This window comes from Urocitellus parryii, chromosome 5 (genome assembly GCF_045843805.1).
Source record: "Urocitellus parryii isolate mUroPar1 chromosome 5, mUroPar1.hap1, whole genome shotgun sequence".
Taxonomy (NCBI): domain Eukaryota; kingdom Metazoa; phylum Chordata; class Mammalia; order Rodentia; family Sciuridae; genus Urocitellus; species Urocitellus parryii.
In genome coordinates this window covers 208,285,732-208,294,794 of record NC_135535.1, presented here as the reverse complement: position 1 = coordinate 208,294,794, position 9,063 = coordinate 208,285,732, and the positions used below count along the sequence as shown (strand labels likewise).

General features: G+C 46.3%; 1 pseudogene; it reads left to right on the top strand.

Annotated features, from left to right (window-relative positions):
* The first annotated feature begins 7,877 nt into the window (after positions 1-7,877).
* LOC113198407 (elongin-C pseudogene) lies at positions 7,878-8,216 on the top strand (annotated as a pseudogene).
* The last annotated feature ends 847 nt before the right edge of the window (positions 8,217-9,063 follow it).

Here is a 9,063-nt window from a genome sequence, read left to right as displayed (position 1 = left end):
GTTGAACAGTCGTTCTGCAAGCCTGCTGGAACATGGATATTGTCAGCACCGTCTCCATCTAGAAGTTTGATAACAGGGCTGTCAGTTGTCACCTGCCTTCTAATTTGTTCTTACTCTTAGTAACCCAAGAGTTTTCAAGTCCTTTGTTGCATTTAAGTTTTTTTTTTTTTACTAGTTATACTAAATTTTACTGATTTTTATTCTATCAGTTACACAATATAAAATGCAAACTGAGTTAATTCAAAAGAATTTTTTTTATGCTGGTTCTTGGAATTCTTGCATTTTGTTGATATGACAAGTGTTATGTTTCTAAATAAAATTTTAAACCATTATTACTGATTAAAATACATAACTGACTTTTTATTCCCAGCCCAATTTTAAAGGGAATTTCTAGCATTAAGAATAAGTACAAAGGAGGAGGAGGAGGAGGAGGAGGAGGAGGAGGAGGAGGAGGAGGAGTAAACTCGTTCTACAAACACAGAATACAAGTGTTCTTGTGTTCATAAATGACCCCTTTGCCGACATATTAAGATGCCTGAAAAACTTTTTTGGATTTGTATTTTTGAAATCATGACCTTTCCAATCACCTTGAACTGTGTTTTGCATCTCATGGATGAGGAGACTGGCTGGGGGTCAGTGGCCAATGTGCCCATGATGGAGAAGTTTCTAGAACCCAGACTCTCCACCCGCTCCTGGTGACATGCTGTTTGTTTCCCCAGCCTGCGCCACTCCCACCCCTCTGAAAGCGGCTCTGTGGAGCAGGCGCATCTGAAGGTAGACCTGGAATGTTCCCTTTCCAGCCGGCCCTGCAGGCCTCCCTCTGCTGGGCAGGCACACGGGCAGCAGGGCTTGGGCTCTGCTTCTTCACAGCTCATTTCTTCTCAGGAGTAGGCTAGAATTTTGAGGCCTTTCTTCCTTTTTTTTTTTTTTTTTTTGTCTCCATAAGGAAATTAGTCTAAAGGAAAAAAAAAATCCTTGTGTGTGGCCTGCTCAGCAAGACTTAGGGACTTCCTCTCCTTAGTTTTCAGGCCCAACTGGACCCGCAGTGCCAGAATTCAAATTCACAGTCTCTGGGGCAACATTTTAATAGAGTTTTTGCTGGTGTTAAAGCTTAACTCTGGTGTTATATTCATACTCCACCATGGAGGTTTAACCACCCAATTTTATTAGCAGCAAAATAAAAGTATCAGGAAAATGAAATCCTGGTGTTTGTGCCCTGGGAGGGAGCAGCCTGCCCCCTTTTCCCAGTGGTAATTTATATCTTCTTGGATCATGGTGCACGTAAACTTGGAGAGCAGTAAAAAAAAAGAAGCCATTTGAGAACATTTCTGACTTAAATGAATTATGTGTAGGAAAAGAATACCCAGCCCACATTATCTTTGCCTTTTAAGGAAATGCAGCTTTGACGGCAGGAGTATTCGATCCATTTATGCACCTGGACAAAGATTACAGGCTAAATTAATAGATCTGCAATATGGAAATGAGAATAATCCGCCTCCCTTGTTCTAAAATTTCTTTTTAGATGTTTTCTCTTATAAGGTTTTGGGCCTTCGGAGGGGCCCTGGACCCCACAGTCTGCCTGCTCCCTTTGCCATAGGGCTGCTTTGAAGACTGCTGTGTCCACCAAGACTGAAGAATAAGATGCCCACCTCACCTGGACAGCTTGTGTTTTCATGCTGTTGGGTTCAAAATGTGAAATAAAATTGCAGCTGGGCTTTGAAGAGGAGTTCTGTGTGCTCAGTTCCTTGGGTGGAGATCAGTCAGGGCACGGCTTCTCTGTTCAGACCAAGAGACTGGGACGCAGACGTGGGGCTCTTGTCCTGGCTCTGTCACCAATCTCCTAAGTCACTTCTCACTCAGTTACAGTTTCCTTTGTTTGTGATGTGGGACAATGAAGCCCGTGCCCTAGCTCTGTAGGAAGGATGGGGTGAGATAATGGCAGAGGACTGAGTGCCCTGCAGAGCCTGCCTCGGGACGGGCCTGTCAGGGGAGGTTTCCACCTGCTCCAGGGCTTCCTCCCCTGGGTTGGAAGGAAGATGGGAGGATCAGCATTCAACTTCACCAGGGATGCCAGATAACATGGCACATACCTAGTTAAACTTGACTTTCAGACAAATAATGAGTACCTTTGGCATAAGTGTATCCTCCTTAATGCATGGGGTAGACTTATACTAAAAATCACTTGGTGCTTATTTGGGGTTCAGATTTAACTGGGCATCCTGCTCACCCCCCGCCTTTTTTTTTTTTTTTTTTTTGGTATCGAGGAATACCAGGGATGCTTTATCCACTGAGCTATATTCCCAGTCCATTTTATTTTGAGACAGGCTCTCACTAAATTGCTGAGGGTCTCACTAAGTTGCTGAGGCTGGCGTCAAACTTGTGATCCTCCTGCCTCAGCTTCCCCAGTTGCCAGAATCGCAGGCAGTAGCGCTGTGCTTGGCAGGATCCTGCACTTTTACGAGTAGATTTGGTAGTCCTGGCTTCTTGCTTTTGTCCCAGCAGGGTGCCCCTCCTTTCCCCTGGTGTTCCAACAGGACCGTTGGCATAGGTGGGTGGCACTGAGTCAAAAGACGGGTTTAGCTCTGGACACTGACCCACATTAGTGCTGGGTGCCAGGTGAGTCACTTGCCCATGCTGACCCTCTGCTGTCCCGGCTCTTACAGCTCAGCCCACGAGGCTGCCGTGAGGGTACAAGGAGCCTCTGTGAATCTGGGGAAGCTCTGGAACACGGGGCGTGATGGCACTTCTGTGAGCCTCCTTCTGGGATGCACAGTGAGATTCTCCCCATCCTGCCCAGAATGGATGGTCACCTGCAGCTAGACAATAGCTTCATCACAAATCTTGACAATCAAGAATATCCATGTGTTCCATCTCCCCAAATAGGAGCCTCTGCTGTCCCCCCGGGTTTCAGGGGCATGTCCAGTGAATGCTGTTTTCTGGCTTTGTCCTCTTATGGGGGCCAGGTCCAGGGCAGTTGCTGAGGTGGGTCCTGCCCGCTGTGGTCCCTCCCTCTGCAGGTCCCACTGCCTGGCAGCCCTTTTCCTGCCTTCTTCGCAGGGACAGAAGTAACTTTTGCAGTTCCTCTTTCCAAGAAGCTGGTGTTTTCTCAGCCTTTCTGGACACTTCCTTTTCATTTCCTGGGAAAGCCTGTCCTCTCCCAGCTGCAGGAACCGTCCCCGCTGACTTGAGGAGCATCCTCCCACCATCACACAGATCTTTCTGGACCAGCACCTTAGGCTCTCCCTCCCCACTGGGCTGGGCTTCCTTCTGCTCCGTGGAGCTACTTGGGAGGCTTCCCCTGGTCCTCCAATGTGTCTGCTGCCTTCCGCTCTCTCTGTGTTCCAGGCTGCAGTAGGCTTTCCTTGAGAGCATACGGTTTTTCATCTTTGGTTGAATTTTGCTTCATACCTACCAAGGGTCGAGTGGCACCAATTCCCACCCTCAGCAATGGATGGAAAAAAAGGTGGTACCAATGCTTGCAATAAAAAAATCAGTGTTTCACCACAGAGAAGCCAAATTGACCATCGGAGGTAGGCACAGAGTGTTGAGAGTGTTGTGGTTGATTCTCATGTTGCAAGGCCTCGTGATACAAGTTCTGTGTGCTGCCACACGGGAAGTGGCCATGTCATTGCAGGTTTTTACCTTTCCCTGCTCTTGAGTTATCAGCCTGCTCTTTTGTAACATGAAATAAGGGTACAGCAGTTCTGAGGTGTCTTTCTGGAAGGGACAATTCCCATGCACAAGCATGCTTAAGTTTTCTACAAAGCAGGCTAAGGATTCTAGGGGCAAAGCCAAAAAGACTCAGTAGATTTTGGTCAAAATGCCTCCAGTTGCAGAAACTCAACAGCAAAAGGACAGATGTCACTCAGCACCTGGGAGCGACAGCCAATCAATTCTTTTATCACCCGTGCAGAAGGAGAAAATCCTGATTTAACAGAGTGTTGATAGTGAGTAATTACTAACTGAAGAAACAGTTTTGACAGTGACTCATTTGTTCTTATTTTAATAACATAAAGACACAGTCTGTTTCTCAAAACTGTTACCAGCCTCGCAGTTTCCTTATTGCATCATTCAGGAATTAGTTTTATTAGAATCGGCAATCTAACCTAAATCATTACAGCAGCAACGCCACTCGCCCTGTGAACGTGCTGTTGTGAAATTCAGAAATCTCGGTTGGGCATACAGATGATGCTTTGGCTGTACTCTTGAATTCCTGTTTTAAAAATAAGGATGTTGTGAGTTCAATACTTTGCTGGTGGAAAGTGATTTTACGTACATGAGTTGGAATAAAAGATGCTGCACAAGCGCCCTCTTTTCAGTTAGTAGATTTTACAAATTTACTTATCTGTGTCATTTTTTTTTAACTGAGGTTAATTGACAAATGCCTCATATGAAATAACATTGCAAGCTATAATTGACAGCAAAAGCACCCAGTATTTCTTGGAAGTCCGTGTGAAGATCTGCTATCTGACCATGGCTGTTTCTGTCGGTTACTAAGATGTTGTGTTTTCTCCGCCAGTCTCCCTTTATGGAGGAGGCTTTGGCAAATATACACATATTGCACTTTTTCTGATCTATTAATCAAGTTTGAGTTTGCATGCATCATCTAGAAGCGGATTAAGCAAATAGTCTACCTCTTGTTTTTTAATTGCTTTGACAACTTTCTCTCTCTTCTTTCAGGTAAAAAACCCCCAAGATGCAAAGCATGCACTGGATAGATAGCCTTGGTCTCCATGCCCCTCACCCCTTTTGGGGAGAGGGGGTACAGAGAGCAGCACCGTTTGCCACAAGATGGAGCTCTGCGGATGACGTTTTGTGAGTTTTGCTGATTAAGAATCTAATTTCCCCTGACAACTGGGGTGCATGAGGCACCCTGTTATTTCCAAGTCTTCCTAGACACACTCTCCGTCAGGGCTCCTGGCTGCACTGGTTAATGTTCCCACACACAAACAAGAATGTCCCACGTAGATCTAATGCTCTGCCCGCCTTGGGAGGGCCGCTTTCCATGGCTTGATCAACGTTTTCACCTGGAAGCTCCTGCTGCTGCTGGCAGGTTCCGTCAGAGGCAGGCCACAGGCTAGCTTCTGCTGAAGGCTGATTCATCCTTGGTTCTGGTTGAAATCTTGGAGAGAGTGTAGGGTTCACTAGAAACGCCTGGGAGCCCGGTCAGAAGAGGAAAAGTGAAGTTCCCGGCCTGGGTGGGAGCCCTGCTTGGGCTTGGAGAGCTCGGTGGGCGTCCTTGGCCACACCCCATGGCGCTCCACTTGTTCTTCCTCAGCCCTGTGCGGCACTCAGCATCCCTGCAGGAGCACCCCCCACGGCCCCAGGCTGGGGACAGGAGGAGCGGTCCAGGCTGGAATCGCTCAGCGGTGCAGGGCTGGAGACGCTGACCTCACCTTGGAGGAGAGCAGCTTCAGGCCACCAGCCACGGAGTAAATTCCTTAACAAGACCAGGAGGAAGCCGGCGCTTGGCGCGGTCCCCTGGCTGGGGCCTCGGGAGCGGAGACGCTTCCCTTCTCCTCGTCTTTACGAGGGCAGGAGAGGGGCAGCCTTCCATGGTGCACTGATGCTGTCCCTCAGGGGTACATTTTTAGCTGCAGAATTTATGAGTTGCACGTTTATTTGATTTGGCTTTTGGTTAATTTTTTTCTCCTCTTGTCAACCTGACAATACGAGGGCAGACGGAGGCAGTCCCTGCAGAAGAGGCCGTAAACGGTGCTCGTGGAGGCGGCTTGGCAGAGGCCGGGAGGTGCCCTCCGCTGCCTCCCTCTCCTCTCTCCCCTCTCCTCTCCTCGGCCTGTTCAGCAAGGCTCAGGCAACCGGAACCCTCCACTCCAAGTAGATAAGTCCTGGAATAAACATGGCTGTGAGTCTCATTAACATTTCCTGTCAAACCTCTAAGCACAGAACCCCCAAATGGCCCCCTGGGCCTCCCCGTAATTTCTGGAAAGCACATAAAAAGACCATCGGTGGGTATATTTGTGGAAATCACTAGTGAGTGAGGGGGATATGCTTATACGTCAATAACTCTTTCTGACACCACCTTAGCGCTGGTGGCGTGGTGACTCCCCTCATGGAGGGAGAGACCTATGGCCTGAGTTTTGTCACCAATGTCAGGCGTCCACGGAGGCGGCACAAGGAAGATCTTGGTCATTTCCCCCTTTTAACTGATGTGGATGTATGGACATTTTGTCACCCTAATGACCCCTGGCTTTGGTTCTTCTGACCACTCCATGTCACAAGAACATAGTGACCCACTTTTCAGAGTGGCAAATAACCTTTAAGGAAAAACTTATGCTCGAAAAGATCCAACAAACAGATGCTCAGTCTGAATGCTTAGAACCCTACAGTGTTGGGTTAGCGCCATTCTGCTCTGCAGCGTGTATCTGAGGGCACTGAAGTCAGTGAGGGAAGTTCACACTGAACTCTAGTGAAACCTGTTTGCCATGTTTCATGACATTGTTTATTTGGGAGGTGTTAGGGTTCACTCCTGGAGAGCTTTTCCTGCCGAGTTTTGTTTTGGGATTCCTAAGTATGGCCTAACAAAGAAGGACACAGTCATTGGTACCCAAGAAAAACAAATTGCCGGTGGATAGGGGACAGCTTGTATGAGACTCATCACTTCTTTGAAGGCGTGTTATCAAGTGACTGGGCAGAACTCCGCCTGCAGGAGCCTGATTATGGGCTATGGTGGGGGCACATTCAGAGAGAGGAGAAGCAATCCAGGGCCCAGTGATGGCCTCTGACTTGGAGGAAAGCAGGTGTGGGGTCCAGTGTGGCACCTGGCAGCCATTTAGTAGTCTCAGGAGGGCCCTGTAGTACTGGACTTACTCGGGGGGATGGTGGTTGTGAACTGGGACCTCAGCACACAGGGAGTGCTCTGCTGGCGGGCACAGAAGCTTAGGACTTGCCATTTTCTGGTCCTCACCTTGGCTTGTAAGCAGAAAGAAATTGGGTCAGCACCAGATGCACTTCACATTCTATCTCCCTCTCAGCACTGACTCATTTTAGCCACCTTCCCCCTGGGAAGAGCCACCTTGTCCAAGTGATGGTGGCCAATGTTTTGACGAAAACGGATCTTGAGTCCTTCTGTACGGCCGAGTGATGCCTTTGCTGACCTTTGCCCAAGAGGCCAAAGCAGCTGCGTCAGGCACCTGTAGCTGAGCCTCGGCCTTGCTTCCTCCATCACCAACTCCACCCCTCTTCCCGGGTGCCAAGTGCCCTCCCTTCTCCTAATCTCACACTTCCTCCTCCAGCACCTTTGCTCCTGGCCTCCACCTCCACCCAGTTGATTCCCTCTGTGCATCTGTTGCTCCAGTCCTGTCATCCTCTCTCCTCCACAGCACTGAGCAGAGTGAAGAATGGATCTGGGTTTTGGACTCCTGGCTGGGAGCTCTGGAGAGGTGGCCACCAAAGGAATCTCGCCTGTCAGATAGTAGGAATTTGACTGCCAGCCTCCCTTTCTGGCCTCCCCAGGGATGGGCCAGCCACTCTTGGCCATGCCAGATTTGGTTTCCTGTTCCACAGATGATCTTGATGGAACAGAAAAATTTTGAGTTGATTATAAGCCTCTTCTATGTCCTTCAAAATTTGCTGGGGTTTTGCAACTGACTTCAGGATTTTGAGTACAAGGATAACATTCGTGAGCAATGGACAATAAAAGTCCAAGTCTTTGCTCAGAATTGAGGGTAACTGGGCTGTTTGGAGTGGACAGTCTCAGCTGAAACTTCACATGTTTATGAGTAATTTCATGCAGACAAACCCAAGCCAAAGGGAAGTCAGAATTAGGAAAAGCTGGACTTGGCTGCGATGGCTGCGGGGCTGACGAGAAACTGCTAACGTCCATGTGGAGCCACTCTAGGGTTTATAAGAACATAATGGATGGATAAGAGAAAACCCTTGGTGGCCGTGAAGGCCCTGATGCCGTGTATGTCAAGTCGATGTCTTCTGATGGTCATGAATGTATTGTAAAAAGAGAACACGTACTAACCTCAGGAACAATAAAAACCATGGTGAGTGGCCCAGGTCAGTTTGCTGAAAATGAAACTAATGAGGTCCGTTTTAGAGAGATCCCTTCACATGTGCTATCAAAAGTATGCATGTATTTTACCTACAAGGTTCGCTACACTAACAGCTCCACCGGGATTCCCGAGTTCCCAATTGCACCTGAAATTGCACTGGAACTGTTGATGGCTTTGAACTTCCTAGATTGTTAAATAAAATTAATTATAATAAACTGTTAATTTTTTCAGTATTTAATACTTGTAATTCAGTTAGTAATTTTTTTCACATATAGCATGTTGCCTGTGTGCAATTGAACTACACATTTAATTGCAAAGCAGATTTTCTTCTGTTCTTTTGCATAGCAAAGTTGAAATTTGTTTACTACATCAACAAATTAAGGACATTTTCACAAACTGAGAAATAAACAATTATGCCAACTTGTAGGTGGTTTTACTTATCCTATGGATGTGACTTTTCAAATTAGAACAATGATAATTCAATAAATGCTAAAATACAGGCATAAACAAACATGTTCTACAGGTAAATAATGGGGCTATATAATTTTTTTGTGTGTTTTTTAAAAAACTTATTCTGATCTATAGCCACTGATAGCATTACTAGAGTTATACAAATAATTACATCATAAACAGATTTATAACTTAGCCAAAAGTTGATTTTTATAATTCAAAGAATGAGAATTGAAATTTCTTATGTCTTTTTTTGATAAACCACAGTATTATTTAAGTGTATCTTGTGTTTTATTTATTGCTACACTTTAAGAACTTTATTTAAAAACAATTTGGAAGTTCACTAGGGACAACTTTAAAATAGTAACTGCTTGAACTCTGACCCATGGTCAACAGTGAACTTCAGGACTTAGATCCTGTTCCTGGTGCATCTGGGGCAATCCAAAGTACTGTACTTTCAAACTTCCTTTGCAATCAAAATCTCATTCTTCATAGTCCCTCATGAATATACTTCTTTTTGCTTTAAAACACTCATTATAAGTTTTATCTAGATCTTAAAGATAGAATTTTTTGAATAATACCTGTCTTCCTC